The 23,638-nt window shown below is 34.8% G+C and overlaps 1 protein-coding gene across 4 annotated transcripts in view; it reads right to left on the minus strand.

Moving 5' to 3' along the window:
- Positions 1-17,287, minus strand: part of LOC116170319 (protein abrupt) — a 36,352-nt gene extending 19,065 nt beyond the window's left edge. For 2 of the 4 annotated variants that reach the window (XM_031486625.1, XM_031486621.1), the window contains exon 1: positions 15,713-16,212. The gene's annotated coding sequence lies outside the window, so the exon portion shown is untranslated. Of the gene's footprint in view, positions 1-15,712; positions 16,213-17,143 lie in introns of those variants that run through there. The other 2 variants (XM_031486623.1, XM_031486622.1) reach the window with 2 other exon arrangements.
- Between the last annotated feature and the right edge of the window lie 6,351 nt (positions 17,288-23,638).

Below are 23,638 nucleotides of genomic sequence, written 5' to 3' on the forward strand. Positions count from 1 at the left end.
TTATGATTGTGAATATTGTGATATGCAGCAGAAGATGCTGCTCTACGTATGAAAAACAGCCATTGCATTTCTAATTATTTAGATAATAGGAATGTTTTAAAGGTTGGCCGGGGAGTTTTTAATCAAATGAAATGGAATGGATTTTAAGCATGAATTCGCTGGAACCAGAATGTTGTCATTAGCTACTATAGAAGACGATGCCATGCGAAAACCTCAAATTCAAACGTATTAGGATGCGTTCAGACTGAGGCAATACAAAATTAGCCACATATAGTAGGTGATATGTTGTTACTGAAGAGATTCCAAACCTCAATCGGGAGGCAAAATATTCCGATCTAAACAAAATTTGGTATCTGGGTAACATGAAAACGAGCAGGACAGTAGCGAAACCAAACTTTAGCAAGTATAAATTGCGCACAACCGTTGAATGATTAATTACTCAATGGCACAACGCTTGTACAGATAAAGCGCATGTTTTCAAACTAAAATAGCTTAGTAAATGGTTGGATTATAAGGTAGTTGCATGCCATATTTATCGATTCTTGGTAGATGATTAATGGAAAGGGGGCTACATAATGCAAGAAAAATCAAGTCCGTAGAGAAATTCTCCGAAAAATTGCATTTTCCCTTTGTAGATACCTTCCTCCGACATTTTTTAGATATTCAGATATTTAGTCTCGTCTAGGCGATCTTTCCGCCCTTTGAGAGTCTCCTCCTCCACCCAGTTTTGCCGATATTTGCACCGAAAGTTTTGCCATCACCAGTAGATGTGTCCAGGCGTGCTATTTGCGCTTTATGAATACTCTCTTCCGATACTTCGATTTCAAGATATTCGCTTCGGCTTCACCAATATATATGTCTCGTCCAGACGATTGATTTGACGTTTGTGAGTACCCCCTCCGTCAAGCATTTTGAAACACGTCAAACTTTGGGTTAAAACTATTGTTTGGATAAGCATAAATGTACTTACTACCTATAAGTATAGTTGGTAACAAAAGAATCCGAAAAATATTTTTCTTTAGTTTCTGGTGAAATGCGAAAAATGTCGAGAAAATTTCTTAAAAATGAAAGTCCACCCTCATATTTAAGTTGAAAATATCAATTAACCCAATTAAATTAAAAAAATTCATTTAAACAAATAATATTGCTTCCTCTAAACTTAAAAGTATGTTTCATGGGTTAATAAATTAAAAAAAAAAGAAAAGTTTGTAGTGAAGTAGGTATGCCGTGATACTTAACGGATTGTCATTCCCATTATTGGTACTAGGTGCTTTGCGATAAACAGAATGCCAAGTACATCTAGTTCTGGTATAATAAATCTTGAAAACGCGATAACGTATGTAAATATGTAATAAAAAATTCTGGACACATCTCTAATCGCTATATTTATTACATCTAATTTGCACGGTATGACTATAATAGTTTCTTAAACATAATATATTATTTTAAACATGACTACAGCTCTAACACAATATAAAATTATCGTCCCCATAATGCTTTATCATAAATAAAGATAAAATTAAAATAAATTTTGCATCTAAAATGATCCCGTATTTTTATGGACTGAAAAGTGGCGCTTCCTTTAAAATAAATTTAATCTTTTGGAAACAATGAGGAATAAAAAAAAGTTTTCTTGACTTCCCTAGCTATTTCGCTTCTACGTTACAATACAAACACTCGTTTTTCTTTTCGGTACTCGTCGTTATCTTCCATTGTGTTTTAAATGACTTTCATTAGTTTTAATAGGTTTCAATGCATCTACCCCATTTCGCTCAATCACAGTTCTCCTACAGATAACTAAGGTGGCTAATTGCGCGAAATTGTTTTCGGCAAAGAAACCTTTGGTAATTATAAGCAGATATCTGAATGCCAGTAGGTATGACCTATTTCATATAATCAACTCCCTACATTTTCATTGTTAATTAATTACACTTTTTGTTGCTAAAGATCTAATTATTACCAATTCATCGGTTTTAATTTTTCAATTCTCCTACAATTATCGCACTTTTATATTATTAACACCAAATTGGCACAGATAAGCGTAAACCTAATCAACCAAACAAAACTGATTTGTCGTAAGTTGGTACATAATCTTATTTCCAATTAACGCAATTACTTTACCTATTAAATTGTAGGAAGCTGAAAACATGTAAGCACGTATGTCCAAAATTTCGTCTAAAATAGAAGCATTTTATGCGCTTACATTTCGTGTAGTAAATTTTTTAAGTGACGAGATTTTAATTGATTGATAGTAGGATCGATTAAAAAGCGAGTTAAAAAGTTGACTGAAAGGAGCCAGGATATGGTAATTTTTTATTCTAATGGTCAGTGACGCCTGAATTAACACACACCGTCGTGAAAACGAATGCAAGTTTGCTTTGTGAAGGCGAAAAATAATTCTTAGCGGGGAAAAGTGGTCGCTAATGCACTGTGCAACAACTGGCCATTGGTAATTAAAATATAAATGGAACTGGGAAATTGCACTATAATGAATTATGAATCCTAAGTCTAACCGGTAAAATGTTTCAAAATAATTTTTGGAAGATACTGGGGAGGGGCAGAATATTTAAGCCGGGTTTTCCGTTCGTTATGTTAAACGAAAATCACAGTATTTCTAAACCCCTAAGAAAGCTTGTTTTTCCTTCAAGAGAATATTTTTTTCTTCTCTTCTCTTGAATGTTGTCCACTTCTGTGATCACCTATCTTAGTTATTAACAGTGAGGAGGAATTCACTGAAAAGATTTGAAAATACTCACTGGAGTTTAAAAAAAAATCCTATCAAAATGCCCAAAATATCAAAAACTTCCTCCTCAGTTTAAAACCAAGCAAGTAGGTACTAAAAAAGTGGTAGTCCTAAATTTCAATTTTAAATTTACCGTTAAAAAGTGCACAAGTAAAATCGCAATTTTGCAAAGAAAGCAGGGTGTTCAATAGTCTCGATATATCACTTAAAACATTTACTATTAAAATTTCCAGAACGAAAACTAAACACGCAATAATTCAGAGGAGAGATCTTGAAAACACGACACACGAATTTTCATATCTTTCGGGCGGAACCATCAAAGTTTGGTGGTTGGAAGCGAGGGGGTAAGTAATCACTCCAATATCAGAGGTACCGCACATGTGCAAAATTGCACACACTGCAATAATATAGTACAAATTGCCCTAATATTGTACAGATTGCACAACCATTGGACGGATTGCACCACTATTGCGCACATTGTACTATATTATTGCACACATTGCACCATTATTTCACTGTGGCATATTTGTTCCTCCATATTGCATAGGTACATATAAAAGAAAGACATTTGAGAATAAGAACCAACAAGAAGAGAGAAGAACAACAAAATGAACATGCGCAAAATCACCCCATATTTGAGAAAATAGTATCAGTTAGAAATGTATTCCTCATTCAGAGGCGTAGGAACCAAAATTTTTTGTGGGGGAAAGATTAAAATAATTTGAAATTAACAATAATGGATAATTCAAATGTGTATTTACCGACCATGAATATAATTAGTAAATATAAACAAATTGAAATTCATACTATACACAGTGAAAATTATCACAAAAGAAATTTACTTATATTGAACTAACTGTCAATATTTTTTGATTTGGAAGTTTGGAAGTTTTAAAAATTCTTCGAGATAAAAAGTAATAATAGGCATTAACGAACCAATTCAATTCAATTTCAAGCCGCAGTACCGATAATGTTCAAAGTTAATTCAAAATAATTTTGTTTTTCACAAATCCTTGGTGAATAAAAAAATACAACTGAATGATTGGGGGGGGGGGGGGTTATAAAAGAAGACGAAATTTCAGAAGCTAACTAGATTCGCAGCATAGTGGATTGGAATGGTAGAGAAACCTTGGACGAACCGCCTTCCGCTCATAAATAAAGGCTTAAAATGAAATTAAAATCAATACGAGAATAAATATTTATACTTATATGAGAAACGGGATCGGAAACCATTCGCATGGGGGCAGAGTTGTCGCTTTCTGTGACTAAAAAAATGCATTTGAAATACCTATTTGAAAAATCTTTGAAAATAACTGAGATATCACCTAAAAACTATACATGTCAAATTTTGTTATCTTTTTCCTAGCTTAAACGGTCGGATATGGACGGTTCCCATTGCAACCTTCTATGGGCACTTTTTTCGGAATATCTTAATCGGTTATCAGAATTTCCATAGCGCGCTAGATTGAGAACCTATTTGTATGGACCCCATATTGGATTCTTACAGAATCATAGAGGACAAAAAGATTCATTTGAATGCACCGCCATCATAACCATGTTGATTCAGCAAGATCTAGTTACTCCTGGATGTTTTGTTGATGAACGTAAAACTTTTGATATTGAAATGTTTCTTGTAAGTTTATGTAAGTATAGAGTGTGACACGTCATTATTTTTCTTTTTTGTCTTCTATCGCATTCTGTAAAAATCCAATATGGCGCCCATAGGAAATAAGAAACTAGTAGCCTGTATCTTCTACATATAGCGTGGTATGAAAAGTCTGATAACGGATTCTCCGAAAAAATTTTCAGTTTTTCGGTGATCTCAGTTATTTTTGGAAGTTTCAAAGCTCTTGATAGAATTGATGAAAAGGAATTTCAATTTTTGTTTGGAAGTAATTCATAACCGGAATCACTTGGAGGGCAAACACAACCTGAATTTTAAACCGCTGGTAGGGTCAGAAATCGTGAAAAATCCCTTTATTTGTATGGTAGACCACTGAAATCGCAATATTCAAAAGGGTATATTCGGGTATATGAATTCAAATTAATATTACAATTTTATAATCTATGGATGGGTAATAAACGAATTTAACCGAATTGAAAACATAATTTTCGCAATTCTTGTGAATCTTCTCTAGATAATTTCAAAAAATTACAGAAAATCTGACAATGACATTATTCTTGTTTCACATATTCAAAATTATTTTCTTGAACCCTAAATATTAAAACATTAGAATTTCATTATCATGAAAGGGGAGGTTTTCTCTGCTATCATAAACAATATAAATCCGCAAAATTTCAATTCTTACTACTCAATAAAGAATATAATATGTAGCAACGCTAATGCACGGATAAACAAGTATAAATTGTGCACAACTTCTGTGCAGATAAAGAGAGAGAAATTCTCAGAAATATTGCATTTTCCCTTTGTAGGTGCATTCCCCCAAGATTTTCGAGATAGGTATTCACAATTAAGTTTTTGCATCGCCAGTAGATATATGTTTCTCGTGTAGAAGATCTTTTTACCCCTTGAGAGTACCCTCCTCCGTTCTGTCGATATTTGCACTGAGAGTTTTGACATCACCGATACATTGATTTTAAGATATTCACTTCGACTTCACCAGTAGATATGTCTCGCCCAGACGATTCATTTTGCTTTTGTGAGTACTTCCTCCGACAAACCATTTTTGAGATATTCGGTCTTAAAGTTTTGCCATCGCCAATTTCTTCCAGACGTCCCTATCACCCTTTGCGAGTACCCTCCTCCGCCAATTCGCTCTTAAAATATAAGGCATTATAACCGATCACGATAAGGGGTCGAGGAGGAGGACTATGATTGGTAGAAATTGATTCCTATCGTAGAGACCTTTCATTAGAATACCATGAGAGATAAAATCAATTTAATTCTTAAAAAATGCACCAAAAATTTGCCAGTTTTCTCAAAAGGAAAAAAAAGCTACTTGCTCCTACGAATTTTTCTTCGAAATATCCGATACACGTTTTCTGTCTAAATCCAGAACTGGCCCTCTCCACTGATCTTCAAGGTTGCATTACAAGTATACCAATCAAATACGAAGCGCATTAGAGATTATTAGTCGGCCATTAATGCACACAGGAAATACCTGAAAAAAAAATAGTAAAAAAATCGTATAGCCATAGTAAGTACCGATAGTTTGGTTACGAACCGGATTTAACTATTAGCTAATGACACCAATAGAAATATTCATTATGACCAGGAAGATGAATTTTAGAAACACGGACACGAGCGGATATTAGATCGATTCAGCTTATCGCCAATTATGAACAAGTACACGTATAACTCGAACACATATACCAAAACTAAACCACAACTGCAGAGCTTATCCTCATTAAACCAGCAATCTACCCAATTATAAGCATTAATTATTGTATACCCAATTTATAAGGGAAGAATCAGCTTGTTACAGTTACATGGGTACGAGGAGAGCCGCCGCATTTTTCTAAAATACTAATTACAATAAATATAAACTAATGAAAGAATTTACCTAACAAAACTCCGGTTTATTATACTAATTATTTCTAATTACTCGCTCCATGTTAATTAAACATTATTTATATTTGAAAATGTAAGCGGGTAATGAGAAATGGAATATACTAACAATTCAAATCGCCAAAAATTATGCTTATAGAGCAAAAAAATGCCGGTAATTACACCTGTTATTTGTTAATTCATGCAACTTCGTAAGTGATATGGATGGGTATGTTTGCGTGTTACTTTTATTGTTTAATATTATAATTACGGTTACATAAAAACATTAATTACCAATTAAAAATTTAATAAAATTCCTAGTTACTTCTCTAACATAAATTTCATATAAATAAATAAGATAAAAAAATTATTAATTAGATGTAGGTAGTTAAATACGAGTTTTTTGTTAATCAAATGCGGAGATTTTTACAGGAAGACTATAATTAGCTTCGATATTTGACCGAAAGTATTATAATTTCAATGTTTGGGTACAAAGAATTTAGTAATCAATTTTCTACTAATTACCCTTTACGCGATTCGCTGTAATACGTATAATTATCGTCTGTACGAACGTGATTGAGGAGCGCTTCTATTTTTTTTGTTTAGTACTTCAATTGCGTCCAGTACCTAAAACTAAATTTATTTTTTTAGGCGGTTGCATAACAGAATGAAAGTATAACTGGATACAGTCAACTCACTTCTATGCTGTACAGGGTGTCCCAAATTCGAAGATGACCACTGGGATCTCGAAAACCGTGAGAGATACGTAGTCGGTGGAAGCAAACTTACCAACTTCCTTGTGGAATTTAACGTTGATAAAGTCAAGGACTTCCGACAACTTTCAAAGGTATCCGGAAAAGATCAACATTTTTTTACTTTCTTTCTGAGTTTTTTAAAAGGTTTTTTGAAGACAAATGACACTTTCGCACTGCAAAATTTTTTCCCTTACCAAGTTGGTATTATCCGAAGTTTATATTTGGAAGGAATCATCTTTTTGAAAATATACTATCACACTTGCTTAGTTACTATAAACGCCATCGTCCGACAATAAAGTAAAATTACACAAAAAATAGGGTGGCCATGAAACAAAAGCATACCTGATGTCTAGACTAGATTGTTGCCTACTTTACGGAACAAAAGAAATTTTATCTTTTCGATATTTAATAAGTTTATTCATATCAGTTGCTTTTATTGATTTACATTTAATTTTCTGCTACAATATAAATAGATCCAGCAGCAAAGAACTTTAATATTTAACAAATACGTCAGACAGTTCGCAGTGAATGCTTTTGTTTCATAGTCACCTGGTGTACATTTTTTTATTCTAATTTTTTAAGGTGCTAGCGATTAGTAACTAACGAAGTGTGATCCATATATTTTTTTATAAGAGATCTTTTAAAATACATACATATAAAGTAAAAAAATGCGTTATCATATTTCAAAAAATGAAGTTCATGATGGCTAAAAAAGCAGTGTGATTAAAATCTAATAAATACAGTCAGTCAGTCAGTCAGTTAGCCACTTTATAAAATCCTTTCAAATAATGTCACAAAAAATATAATAAGGAAATGAACGAATTTCACTTTTTCTAGAACATTTGCACTTTTTCAGTCGCGTTGGACTTCATCTTCATTTCCCAAATAAACCAATCTGCCGATATGGCGCGAAAATCATAGTTCAGAAATCTTGTACGCTCGCCAAAAGTTTTAGGTTCAGGGAATTCACTTCTCCCTGGTGGCCTTGCCACAATCATCAAAAATTTTGAGGTCATAAAGAAAAATATGATTCCAAAGGTAGACACGAGTTTAAAATTTTTTAATGTTTGAAGCGCTTCGAAATACGTTCCAAAGTTTCAATATCCATAAAACTTAAAAATTAAGTTTTGGTTTTAAAATTTCTTGTATTTTCTCAAAAATGGAGAACTATTTAATTTTTCATATATATAAAATAAACTGTTTTTTCCGAAAATAATGAATAAAATTGAGCATTTAGAAGAAAAACGAGTAGTTGAGGTCACGGTACATCAGAAATACCTATATGAGATTAGGTGTCCGTTAAAATCCAGATTAAAATAAAAGGATTCTAATTTCTATTGCGGGTTGGTACCCGAATATGGGTAGAACCAATGGGTTGGAAAACATCTTAATTTAATATTTACAATGCCTTTGGTTTTGCAGAAAATTTCAAGATGCCCTTATCTCCGATTTATTAATCTATTATTCTTGCTCTCATTAGGCAAATACCTGTGCAATTTCTAAAAGTTAAGTACTAAAGTTAATGACTTACTTATCGTTTCTCTAAACGAGTTTGATTGCATGTATTTATCTATTTATCTTTTTGTTAACGTTAATGTATTTTGGTCACTACGCTATATGTTTGGCTATACTCTGTTCTGTTGTATTATTAAATTACAGAGAAAAATTGAATTGTATTTTATCTTTACAGTATCAAAATGGACATTGGCGACTTTATACAGCTCAATTACACTTGAGGGTACACTTAAAAACAATTAAAATTAAGAGCGCTCTTGTGTACCTAGGAACATCAGCTTCGGAATCTTAAAAATCTTCAAAAATTAAAACTTGATTCAAATACTTATCACTGGACAAACCCAAGTCCCCCGAAATTCCGGTCCCTTTGTGCTTCTTTTCTTGTACAAGTTTTAAAGCAACGAACGTATCGTTTTCATGTAGCTAGGAGGACAGGTCGATGGACGAAGAAATACACCTAGGAGATCGTCGTTTACAAACGCTAAAAATTTCATAATAACGGCGTATGAGTAAAAAAAGGGCCCTATTTATTAGGAAACTGTATTGTCATAACGCCACTACATGCACCAATAGACTTATAGACCAATAGACTAATTGTAACAAAGTCCTTGTTTGATCAAAAATAACAAAATGTACCTATACTCAGTGGCCTAAATAAACGAGAATATTCTTCCACTTATCAGGCACTTTCTTCCCTAGGGATTATAAGCAAGTAGTAGTAAACATTGTGAACACAATTTAGTAATGAATACTGCTTCTTGCATCTTGCTGGATATGGAAGGAATAATTGCCTCATAGCTTCCTCATCGGTTTTTTTGCAGTCATTTATGCTCAGTTTACGAGAATCTTAAACTTAAACTGACATTTATTATTATACCGTGACAGTCGTAATATTACTATTGTAGTTATCTCTTGATTTTCCCAGCAAATAAAGTTCTTTACAAAAAATTGTGGGTATATCACAGGACTAAAATGCAATAAAAAAATTTTTTCGCTTGAATGAAACCAAAGACTATCCTCCTTAGTCTTTGATGAAACGTAGGTACCCGAGCTTATAGTACCGACATTATTATCTTCAAAATTCTCCCTTTGTGGTCTTTTTGTGCCGGTTTCGGCTGTAACAAATTTTGTGCCATGTTTTCGAGTTATTCAAATTTTTGGAAACTTCAAATTCTTTTTATATTGTAGAATCGACAATTTTGTCTGATATTAATTAATGTGCTAATTTGGCCATATAAAAATATCAGGGTCTTTTGGTTTTCAAGTTAGTCTTGACAATGAGCGTTCAACTTAAGACTAACACTTTCAGAGGAAAAATCGTGACAAATGTTAAATATAATATTTGTCGAATGTCATTTAGAAACACGTTCTTCTGGTATGTTGATATTTGCAAACAAAACTTTCTTGTCAGTCGAAAACTTTGCAGATCAAATTTTCTTTCTTCTGATATACAAATATACGTGATAAAAATGTTAGTTATCTTTACCTTAACCCTCGCCTTAACCACAGCCTTAATGTTTTGTTTAGCAGAACTCGCTTAATGATTTTGGCTCGGATTTTGGAGAGAGAAAAGCTTTAAAATGCGACTACCAATGTGGCATTTAAAATGCGACTACTAATGTGGCATTTGTACAACTTTTTTTCTCGGATGACCTCTGAGGAATGTTTTATCAGTGCGGCAGATGCATCTATGTTTTATCTTCACCCTGTACCAACATTTTCTCCAAAATATCTCCATTACTGGTAATCTGATTAGGTCCAATGTGAGGTTTGATGCGAGTTACCACATTCGCTTTTTATTAATTATTTACTTATATTAACTTCCAACACTCAGTGTTCGAGATATTTCAATCTAAAGTTTTAACCGAGGTTTTCACCTTACGACAAGTACGTCTGCTTATAAGTTCCATTAGTTTTCACAAAATTTCATAAAAATCGCTCCAGAATTAAGAATGTTGTCTGTCTGTTTATCATAGGGCATGTTCAGGATAAAAACTAAATAGACATTAACTCACTATGATTCATGGTACATTGCTCGAGTTATCGAAATCACTGACGACTCTAAAGGTTTTAAAGTGGCGTTTACAAAAAGTGCAAAAGTTGCCTTGCGATTTCCTCAATAACTTTGTTTCGAGGTAAAAAAATGAACTTCTGTTAACGACCGATGGTTGCTAAAGGTTTAAGCTTGTGAATGAAGTTAGATTTGGTAACAAATTGTTATCAGTATATTTATATATATTTAATATGGGAGTTTTTTAAGAACTTCTTTCCTAAATAACGGCGAAAAGTACAGGAATTAGCTAAATAATTTTTGTTTCATGCAAATGTCGGAACATTATATATTTGAATGAATGTTTATTTCAATCAAAACTGTATACCTACCCAGAAGGAAGTTATTGATGTGGAAACAAATTTCCACTTTTTTAATGTAAACCTCACCTTAAAGAAAAAATTGCATCAGCTTATTTAACCCAAGCAAATTTGCAAAAATGCGCTAAAAAATATATACATTGTATTGTAAACTATATTGTATAGTAGGAACTGGCGGTTGCGTCATATGTCATATGTATCTCTCTTTAATACCCGCAAGAAGGAAGTGACAGCATACTCACAGTTAGCGAATTAGTAAACAGTATATTATTTTTTTCTACAAAATCTTTATTTTTATATTATATTACGCTTGGTTATCTGTTTTCCCGAGTGTTTTTCATTTAAATAATACTGACGTTTTCTTATAGGAAGTTGTTTGTTTTGTTTATACTGGGTGTCGAGTAATGGATTTCCCCTCGTATTTCCCCTTCTAAAGTCTAATACATTTTTTTACTCGAAATTTGAAATTTTATTTATTGAACCAAAGTTTATGTTTGAAAATTTATATTGTCTAAGTGCCTTCCATTATGTCTACAACACTACTGCAATTCTGTCTTTATAGGGTTAAATCTGGGGTTAAATACTGCTAAACACATCTATGAATGCAATAATTTCTTCCCGTTTTTGTTTTACTTTTTGCGAATTCTATTAACATACACTTTACTTTTGAGGAATCCAAAAAAATTCGAGCCCGTTTAGGTCTCCAAAGCAAGATGGAGTAATTCTCGAACGAATTCCATAGATGCTCGCGCTGTATGTGCGGTGGCTCCATCTTGGTGTAATCATCTATCCTGATTCAAAGTCATCAAATCCTTGCAGCCGAGGTACGAAAAACTTGCGAAGTACATAAATAACGATCACTATTTAATTACGAAAATTCCTGAAGCCGATATCGCACATTATACAGTTACTTTTCGGCTATGTAGCGGCTTATCGTAATTGGATTGTTTCTTCGCCCAATAGCGAGAATTTTGAAAGCTAAAAGTGTGTCTCGTCACTGAACAAAACATTGTTAATTCGGTCTATCATTGTTTCGACGAAACAACGACGGTTTCTAACTCAGTTTAATTCTTGCACTATTTGGATCTTGTAGAGATGACACCTTAACATTTTTTTGGAAAAATGACCACTTGTGATTACGCACAGATCACTTGGATTTTGAATGATTGCGGGCCTTATAGCTTCAACATTCGCAGGAGCAGTTACAGTCTTTGAACGAGCAGTTAAAGCTGACGTTATTTCTCTAAACTTCTTTACCCACAATTTTACAAAATAATTACCGTGACCCCCACAGCCCACACATCTAATATTGAAGTGATCAGAAAACCTTCGCCTTGTAATATGGTGTTTTTGAAGGGTGGGTATGTGTAGATTAAATATTAATCGCCACACAAACAAAAGTCTAAATTATACATATCTGTCACTACGCATAACTATGAAAAACGCGAGGAAAAACGAGTAAGAATCAAAATTATCTTCAAATAAATGAAGCCTATATGTATACATTTAATTGGCGTTATTTAAGGGTCGATATGTTTACATTCAATGGCGTTTGCCAATTGCGCGATTTAATATAGGTAATTATTAATTTCCAAACTTCCTTGAGTTAAGATTTTTGCATATTTAATGCTGGATCGTTTACATGAAATACGCAAAATTTATTCTCTGCTACTTGTTGCTAACTTCACACTACCACATCAATTAGTACATTATTAACGATCTCCTAACGAGTTTATAATTTTCCGTCCGTTATCTGTCTGTTAGCACGATATCTTGAAAACGAATGGACCGATTACGATGAAATTTTGCAGGTAGATTCTTTATCACATTTGTAGATTGGAGTTCGCGAATTGGCAATGTAGGCCAAAAAATAAAGAGGCCCTTTTGACATCTGCTTTGTCTATGAACCGAATTGCATGAAATTCAAAACGAGCATAGCTTTAGCCATACAATGCTACGCTAATGCCATACCCAAGGAGCTGCTTTGCTATATTTGTTTACACATTTACCTATTCGTTAGTTTAGTTGACAAAGGTCCTTTCGATCAAATCATAACCAACTGTGGTTTCTCAGTTTTGCTATACATATACCTACCATATACCTGAACGGGTTAAAAATAATACATGTGTTATGTACAAGTACAGATATACAAGTGGTGCTATCGTTAGAACTTTTGAAAAATATTCTTTTAATAAAATTATTCTCCGCTGTGGGTTCAATAACACAAGTTTCGTATAAGCGTCGCAAGCAATAATTAATACATTTTTTTCCCGAGATATCTTGTTGTGAATTGCACTGGAGGTAGCTAGTAAAACGATTGTTACCGCTAGTTTCCTTGTTCCCCACGTTTAAAATCGAATAAAACTAATGCGGAAGAGCTAGAATTAGATGTAGAAAAATGATAAATACGCTTAGAATGAAGAACTAAACGAAACATTTAAATAGAATAATTATAATTTAAATAATTTACTGATTCAAAACGACTTATTTACTTGATCACAGACCATTCACCTCGCCATTCGCCCTTCAGACATTTCAAGCTTCGCACTTTAAATACCCCTAAAGATTATTAAAAGCTCTTATTGATCTGCTAGCTCTAAAGGCATCTAGGAGGCCGTAGAGACCATTGATACTGTTGGAGAAAAAAGATGTGAAGGTCTCTTGGGAAAATTGCCACCATATGCATGTATAAGTGAAGTAACGCCTCAAACAATTACAAAAGCTCTTAAAGTCTTTACCCCTAAATAGAGAAAAATGAATCTTAAGAATCCGAAAAGCTCTGGAAGGCATCCTGAGGTTTTTGGAGATTAGTTGCGATTCTTAACATTTAACAATTTTTGAAAGGCCCACATTTTTAATATATACAGCGTGCTCAGGAATTAATGTCAAATTTGGCGAGTTTGGAATTATCTGAAAAATTCAAACGATCTGGGATAGCATAAAATATGTCTACCAATCTATCACATAAAGCGGTACAGGCGAGGGTACAGGTGAAGATTCACATACTATAAAACGAATAAATTCAAAAATAAGAGTCCAGAATTTGAATGATAGGTACATGATAGTACAAAAAGGAATTTACAACATCTCAATTGAAGATGATCCGGCCAAAATCGACATTTTTCTTCCACTCGAGAGCATAATTAATTCGAGTTGCAGAATGACGACCGTGGTAAATCTCTGCGGACGTCAAAACCTTAGGAAGTAGAACTCGCAATTACGGCGTTAAAAGCGTGACTAAAGAATAAACACCTATACCTACCACAAATACGACATCAGCGAATGGCGACATTTACTCCTTCACGCAGAGGCATTTCAGGCAATCAAATTAATTCAAACAAAATAAGCGTAATTGAACCAAAAGAGGCATCGACGGTAACTAATTGAATTAAATTTCAAATTGCTCTTTTAACAATGTACCTTTTCGTTGGATAAATAATGATATATTTATATGTATTATTATTATAACGTGAGAGCTTTTCGAGTGGAAGAGGAAATAATTAAACACTGCTACTGCAAATAAACGACCGCTAATGGTGGAAGTAACCTGTATACTCATTTAGAGATTTTGCATTTGATAGTAACGTCCACATGTCAAGTTTTTTGATATATAAATTTTGATTAATTCGAGATTAATATTCCGCTACTGCCAGTAAGCCCACCCGTACTAATTTATTAACGTTTTTTTGGGATTTCTGTCAGCAATTTTACAGGGGCCATTTCTGGTTAGATGGCGCACTATAGGTTGATTTGGGTGGCATAATCGAATACATTTAGAAGTGCTCCCGATGTCACGTGGACACAATTTTAATAAAACAGGGAGTCACGCACGTGCGCTATTTCAATTTTTTGAGTTATCTATTACGGGTGCCTTATAAAAAGCGATAAAATTTTATTTTAAGATTCTAAAGATAGAAAGAGAGAACGCTCACAATTGATCGATCAAGAACTCATTACGTGCTCGTTTCACGTGTTTTATACCTGTGCCAAGATCGGCTTTGTCTTTATCAATTTTTTGCGAATGTGCGTAAAGTTGCATAATGTCAAGGATGAAACGGTGCATTTTATGCAAATTGCTAGGGGGTTTGCGCGAGGAATTATGAATGAAAATGTTTGAGCTGTGTAAGCTTTGCTTTGAGGGTACGAGAATTATTTTTATACCCCGCATTTCGATGCACAGGTACGGTAAGCGCGGAATATTTATAAAATCACTCGTCGCCGGAGACGACAATTGAAAGAAATGATATCATTCAAAATTGTTATAAGGAATTCGAGTGTAATATATAAAAATAGAAAGCGTACTCATTCATTGCTTACTTTTTATTACCTATTGCCATCAATTACAACGCCTACATCGAATAATTTACACAAATTAAGTGGAGAATGCTGATGAACGATTTCCTGCGTCTTGGAAGATTTTAAAAAATTGGCAAGTTCGGTGGGCGCTTCTTCTTCAACCGGAAGCGCCCATTGAACGTTCTGCATTCGTAAGTGCAAGTAACTACATTCGTGGAATGAAATAAAATCAATAATCCGCTAAAAAATTGGAGGTAACTGGACAATGGCGCAATGGCAAAAATTGGGGATATGCGCAAAAATAGAAAAACCACGTTAAAAACTACCAGAGACGTGCGCAACTTTACAAGAACAAGAAAAAAGTCTATTTCTGATTGGTTCTCAATAATTGCAAAATCAATACGCAGTTTAATACAATTTAATTGATCAAACAGTACGGATTTATATAATTATATTTAGGAGATCCCGGTGCTAAATAAAATCGCCGAGGCGACCCTAACCACGCTGAAGAAAAATCGCACTTACTCTTATTAAGCCCTTAGGAAAGCCCTTCGCTAATTAGACACTGTTTTGCTTCACAACACCAAATTTCTCAACAAGGCGCGAGAGTTCATATTATTTAATTACGAGAGCGCGTCGCGAAAAAATAAATTGGGGGTAATCACAATTAATAATCGGTGCGGTTTAAATTAAAGCACTGAATTTCCTTAATTTTATTTAAATGCACTTGCATTAGTTGCACTTCGCAATTATTGTACGTAGATGAGAGCGTCGAGTTTTAATTTATGTGGGCCACTTCTTTGCTGATAACAAAAAAAATAAACAAAACACTGCACATTTCAACAATAGCATCAACAATCAACAACCGTGGCATCCGCCGAATGCAGCCAAGGCGGTTGCAATTGTTGAAACAATCGCTGCGAACCGCGATTGCTCTTACTTGCTGCGTGCAGAACACTTGCGCGTCGACCTGCCGCGTTTACCGCCTACTACCATTTGAGCACTGAGCAGTACTTGCTCTCGGTGCCACTTAGTTTGCCATCATGGCTGCTCCTGCTTTTCTCAGATCAGAAAAAAACCGGTCATGTCCGTACGTACCTCCGCCCGATTTACACTGCAACATGCATCGGCTATTATTTGCATTAACTCCCGTCAAATAAACATATTGCGAGCCGCCGTTGCGCTATTAATCGCGACTCCTAAAATTAGTAATTACATGAAAACCTAATTCGATGAAGCACACGGAAATTAAAAATTGCGGATTTCTCGATTTCCTCCCGCTTAACTTAAGCCCCACAAAAAGGCCAACGTTAACAAATTTAATTAATTTTAAATTCGTATTTCAGATTTCTCTGTTCTTCGATATTGCTGAAAATCAACGCACTTTCGCAGATTTTTCAAATTTGGGTCAAATGTAAACATGGGGGCGCACGTGTAAAAAAGACAAAGTAATAAAATTAATCCGAAGACGTAAATATTTCCATAAAGGGAAGCCACTTCCGCTACGTGAAAATGTGCGAATGTCCCTCGCACATTTCCGTGTGCATCGTAGGGTCCCAACAACCCCTAACCCCCGCCAAAGGAAGCAATATGCAAATATTTCCCGGAATTTACAAAGTGCGGTCGCGAAAACGTAATAATTAGTTTAATATTTAGGTTCGCGCGCCGCAAAAGGAGCTCGTAGACAGACGGTTTTTTGTCATTCAACATTAATTTTACGAATATGTTTTTGTTTATGTAGGTTAAAGCGACACCATCTCATTCACAATTTTACGTACGTCCAAATCTTTAAAATCCATGTGCGAGCGCTTCCTCCACCGAGAAATTTAAATGATTTCCTTACATGCTTGTCGAACATTAAAATACACCAAACCAACTTTTAATTATTATACTAACCGCAAGTGGGCAAAGACAGCGAGTAATACAAAATAAATTAATTTATAATTGCATATTTACCGGATTTTACATTACACAAGTCATACTCACGAGTGAAACGTTGGAAAACACAATTTTAAAATCACATTTCGTCAATGTGTTTGCGATTACGACCCGAACCGGTATTGACTAAACACTACAATGTTCATGTGTAAAATGTTTTTTGTGTGCTTAAAATCGTAACATGGCGTACCATACGCATTCACCCCTCACCCCGACAGTGCGCGTATTTCTCTTCCGCCCTTACTTATCTCCCCTTGCCTCCGCGCAAAACAAACCATATCGATTTTGGGAGCACCGTACCTAATATATACGCTGCTTGCAGTAGTTGCTAGGGTATATGCGTTATCCTGCCCTTATCCAACGCGTACGCTCTACCGGCCCTCAGTGCGAGCGAGGGTTGCCACCCAGAACTGACGGTCGTAACTTAAAGGGTCGAATATACTTGATGTATGTTCCTATATATTGCTGACTGCAGCCAAAGGTACAGAACTAAGAAAATGCGTAATAAAAGTAAGATCGGCGCCATTTTGAAAAGACTTTTTATTGCCCTATAAAACATAAAACTCTCATTTGGGGCTAATCAATGTTAGGGTACTTTTTATTGTTATGTTAAGTTAAAAGTATACGATATTTAGCGCCATAAACAGCTGCCAGTCGAAATTTTGACTTTTCCTTATCATCGTTTAGCGATGAACGAAAATCGCCTTGTGCAGTAAATGGTCCTGCCAGGTGGCTGATGCATTTACGAAATCAATTTATATCACTTTCTCCAAGGGTACAAAACCGAGAACGCTCACTCGCTGCAAATATTTTCTGTTTTGTTGTTGTCATATTCCCTCCCTTCGAAGATGCGCAGTCTACAATTCCATTAGCTTCGGAACGATGCCCTAATTACAGCTAAAGTTCATTACCGTCAGTAACATATCTCTCCTAATACGTTTGAAAGGGGTGTTAACGCATACATATTTTAAGAAATGTGGTGGATCTCGAGATCAAAGTGACTCCAAATCGCGATACCTAAGGGAGCGATTGATTACGAATTTAGTAAATTTCAATTCAATTTGCTAATTCATTTAGGCACTTACTCGGCGTTGGTTGCAAATTATGGAAAGCACAATAATTTGAAAAACCACGCGCTTTTTCGATGAGCTTTTTCTTATCAAGATGACGCGCCTTAATCCAAGCTCATCATTATAATGACCGCCATCCCATTCCCTAATTCGTCAATAATCCGTAAGTAACATCATATAAAATGCAAAGTATAATTGTCCTAAATTGGTGACGCGCAATCACGTTCATGAAATAAAAATTAAACCCCTTTCATAGATTTTGGCAAAATCAAACAACTTCTTATCCAAACACGCCACTGTAATGCGGTAATGTCGCCAATGTGGGTGTAATGTAATGCGGTTAATGGCTCATATGTAGCATAACGCGGTAAACAATTGCTTTAGTGGGTAATCTTCATAAGCTTATTTAACGCTTTATTCCACTTTTTTCGGATCATTCAGTTTTTTTCCGATTTTTTGAACTCTAGGTACATTTTTCATTTTTTTTGAACTGCTTAATATTTGTCAGAGTTTATACGCGGATCTTTAAAACTGTTGACTTCTTCGGATTGTTATCCCTTACTCTTCTTAATACTCGAATTTCCTCGGACGGAAAATATATTTAATTGCGTTTATATTCTGGGGAAACTTTCGACGAGTGTCAAAAACTCTAATTCTAGGTACCTTAGGAATGACACATCGGAAAGAAACCCTTATGCGCCAATGCTCAGGTTTCAACATTCATGTTTACAGATTCTCACTTCAAGGTTGAACTATTGAGCTTCCGAATACATGCTTGAGGATTCAAGATGCGACCCCTAAGATATCATCAAGATGTTATACTGTTATGTGCCCCACGTTGGGCGCCAAATAAAAATGCTGTGGGCCCCATGTTGAGCGCCTAATAAAAAAACTATGTGTAAAACCACCCAGATGCACCTATCCAGATAGCTCAATTAAACTCAAATACTGATAAAACCACAAAATATTCTGATTATAAAATTTCCTAAAGAACATCCGGCAGCTGACCCCACGAAACATTTTATTAAATAGAGAAATTCGGCAGCCTTAACCGCTTCAACAACTCCAATGAATTAAATTAACAATTTAACTTGACTGGCACTCAGGGTCAGATAACATACACCACGCAACAAGCGATCGATTAAGCAAATTAAATTTAAATAAAGTTTTAATTACCTTATCATTCGGTTAAAATTGTGCTTCACTTAAAACTACACTGACTTCGTTGTAATGACAGCTATTGTAGAGGTCCTTTGATAGTAGAAATACTCTCTTTAATCGATCACTTGAAAACCTGAAAGAAAGGCTTTTCTTAAGCGACAAACGCTGGATAACCACAGCACTCCGACTAAACGTTTTCATAAACAGGAAAACACGTTTCCTCTTAACTCGGCTTAACGTTCACATTAACGCCACGACGTAAGGAAACATCTTTAAACACTCTCTAGCTTTCTTCTACGCAACTTTACAATTAAACAAGACAGTCGCTCAAATACGGTTAGTACACAAACACCAAAACAAACGGCTACGTTTCAACGTCTACCACCAAAAAAGCATGACCGAAAGGCTTCGATTAACGTCTTTCCCTTCTATTGAAAACAATTTCCCTTTCTCACTTCCGTGTCCCCTTCTTTAACAATATAGTGCGTCTTCGAAGGAATTAACATATGTTTACTTCGGCGATGGTACGAGCTTATCTTGAAACTAATTACTTTTCGCAGCGATGAGGACTTTTACCGGAGACAAACATGGGATAAACTTTTACAAATACTACCCAAGTAATTCCTAACTTAATAAATATAGTCTTTTGACATGTAATTTAAGCTAGCAATTAGCAAAATAATTACTTAAACAAAATCAAATATCAAATAATTAAATAATTCTGATACAACTTCAATATTATCCGACTATGTAGCTCAGTGGTAGAGCGTTGGGCTACATAACCAGAGGTCGGGTGTTCGAACCTGGGCTGAGGTACACTTGTGAAAATCCTCCGAATTAGGTTTTTCTGGAGTTTTCCTAATTTGTAAGGTAAATATCGGTAGAGTATTGAACAACTTAAGACCTTCTGCAGGGGCACTCCTAAAAATCATTACGCGGGTCACTCAGTAATTGGGTGCAAGAGAGGGATAATAAATAAATAAATTGTCCTCGAATTCAACTAATATAATCGAGATTGTGCTTAATCCCAAATTCCAAGCAAATTTTACGTAAACAATAAATGAAATTCACATACAGGATGACACGATATGCTTAAAGTAGCAAGATTCAAAGTGCAAACTTCAAGGTTGGAGTTGCCGGGTTCAAGATTTATGCTTCAAGATTCTTGATTTGATTCAAGTGTTAAAGATATAAGCTTCAAAACGCAGGCTTGAACCTAAAGAGACCTAAAAAACAACCTTTAAGGTCCACGCTTGAATATTTCAAGTGTCCATCTCAAAGCTTCAGTATTGTAATTTCAAGTTTCAATCTTTACACTTCAATATTGTAAGCAGTGTTACAACTGGAAATTGCAGCCATATTCAAGGGGAGGATATTTTCAAGACGAAGCTTGAAAACTTGTGCTGAAGTCCAGAATTGAAGATCCAAAATTTTAGTGTACAGATTTAAGATTCTTAATTTTGGCTTTTTAATAAAGTTTAAAATTTCAAGAAGCATCTTCCTTTAATATTTCAGAAAAATCTCTCCATAAGTAAGATAATTGAATCTGCGCATGCGCAATCCATTTTTTGACCCGACCTTTAAGTTTCCAAAAAGTTGTCCATAAATAAGAAGTTTTAACTGTTTCATCAATGAGATTAGGGTTCTGATCCAGATTTGGAGTTTCTCTGATCCAGAATGATCGCTAAAACTGAGCAAATTTCAAGTTTGTGAATTGTGAGGAGTGAAAAAATTAGTTTTGTTCTGTTTTTTTATAAATAGCGTAAATGGTTCCCTTGGTGCAAGCCTCGGCACCATGACAAACCGAATGAAAAAAAATAGGGTTTTTAAGATGAAGAGCTGATAGTGACACAGTCGTAGGGACGGACGGATGGACAGACGGGTAAGCAGACGGATGGACAAGGTGTCCACAATAGCACATTTTTTTCATTTTTGTAGCAATGCGCTAAAAATGTGAAGGATTTGAGGGAGAAACGGAATAATCCGAGAAATGTTAAAAACGTGAAAGATTTGATGTATCATCGAACCCAAAGAAACCAAAGAATTTGAAGAAAATAAAAAAAATAGAAGAGCACAAAATGAGAAGGATTCGATAAAATAAAATAATAAAAGATTTTGAATAATCCGAAGAAACTTAGAAGAACAGAAATGTGGAAATTCTGAAGAAACGAAAGAGTGAGGAATACTTGAAAACAATATAGGATCATAAAAATTTAAATGGTGCCCTAAATAATCCGACGCAATAGAAGGACGCAAAGAATCTAAAGATACTGAAGAAGCTGGAGAATGTCAAGATTCGGAAGGATTTGAATAATCGGAGGAATTCGAAAAACGAAAAAATCCAAAGAATCGTAAAAAGTTTAAATTGAAAAAGGAGTATAGTTAACGATTCCTAAGAAAAGAATTGAATGATTCGAAGGAAATGCATTTGAAGAAACAGGAAGATGGCAAGAATTTAAAGAAGTAGAAAAATGCTCGGAAGATAACAAAAATCTAAAAAATTAGAAAGATTGAAAGAAACTTAAAAATCCGAGAAATGTTAACAAGCTAAAGAACCTTAAGGAACTAAAATTAATTGGAAGAAATCCGGAGTAATTTGAAGTATTGTCCTTGAGGAAGAAGGCTTTAAAAATTGACTCCTTCCCCTCTAGGTCGTACCGAAACCGGTGGCGCAGTAGTTGCGTTGATCCACTGCTATTCGGGAGGGTTGTGGGTTTGAATCCCGCTGCCGACTGTTCTGTCTGGGGTTTTGTCAGGTGGTTTTCTTCAGATGTACGTAGCTTCGCATAATGCTACCATTACGTTGAAATATACGAGGCGGATGCTAGAGCAATACTCTTCCTTCTCAGCATCCTAACTTCATTCCAATCCCTAACCCACCCTTACAGAAGAGAAGTCAAGAAGGAAGGAGTAGCCCGCCTCCGGTATTCCTTAGGGAGGAATGGAGCACGTTGACCTCTATGCCCTTTGAAGATAGTTCGTAGCGTAATGCAAAGTTTCCTAACCTAAGGTTAAGTCAACTACTACCGTTCTGTAATGAGTAATGACGATAGCGTTTCATGACGTATTGTAGTTTATGCGTAATGTAGCATAACGTTGTTCATGGATCGCATGGTATATTGTAATGCAATAGCAATTTCAAAATAGTCCATCCTTTATCTATACAATTTATTAATTTTTTTGTTGAGAAACATTGTTATTGATGAAAAATACCTCGACACTCTCGCTTTCTAAAAAAAAAGGTTAAAACCTCATATAAATTTCATGTGGTTGGTACGATGCAAAAACCTCCCATCAAATTTAGATGCGTAGTAGATGTAAACCCGGTATCTAAACGTTCTCAATGCAAGTGGTGATAAAATATGTAAGTTCATCAAAATTTTAGATGGCCATGTTCTGACTTTGATACGCAATTCCATAATTGAAGATAAGATATGAAACGAATATGATATGGAAGAATGTTCATAAGTTACCTACTGCCAAAGGAACGATCGCAAAGGTAAAAATCAGCAATATCGTAAATTTTCAATAATCCCCACTATCCTCTCTATACGGCTCTTGTTTTTATAGGGTTTCACGACGAAGGGATAATAGATTTAATTTATATGAACGTTGCCCTCGCGTAATAGGCTAAAGGATTAGTTTCGTTCATTTATCTGCTAATAGCATGTTTAGATCTAGAAAATTAATTAATTACAACTATTTGGGTTTCCTCCTGAAACCGCAATCTATACAAAGAGTTTTTGGCAAGGAATTTTATTATTTGCGGCCCCTTTACTTTTATGACAATTTTTTCTCAGATAAATCTCATAAATTTCTATAAAGTATTATGTAGCATTTTCCTTTAACATTCACATAAATAAAAAAGTTTAAGTTTTTTGGAGACGATTACCAATTCAAATAAAGCATCTAGGATATAACTCAAAATGGTTTGTTCAAAATTCAAAGGGAGGCAAGCTTGACATACTTTATTACACCAATCAGTATCGCTTAACGATTTTGAAATTGTTTTGATTTATTGCCCTAATTTTTAAGGAAATTGGATGGGTGACAAATGGCGCAGATGAAAATGTGCGATCCGATCGATTTTCGCGAAGGAAATTCTTAATTTATCGCATTTAACCTCGAAAAAACAATTGCGAAACTCTCCAAGTGAAAGGAATCTCCTCAAAAATGTTTAAATTCAATTCTACATCGCAATGACTAAATTTAATCGGAATGACTTTATAAACATTCTTCGCGTACATCCTTTCAGTTCCCGTGGCGCCTGAATGCGTTATAT

The sequence above is a fragment of the Photinus pyralis genome, unplaced genomic scaffold, assembly GCF_008802855.1.
Source record: "Photinus pyralis isolate 1611_PpyrPB1 unplaced genomic scaffold, Ppyr1.3 Ppyr1.4_LG5, whole genome shotgun sequence".
Classification (NCBI taxonomy): domain Eukaryota; kingdom Metazoa; phylum Arthropoda; class Insecta; order Coleoptera; family Lampyridae; genus Photinus; species Photinus pyralis.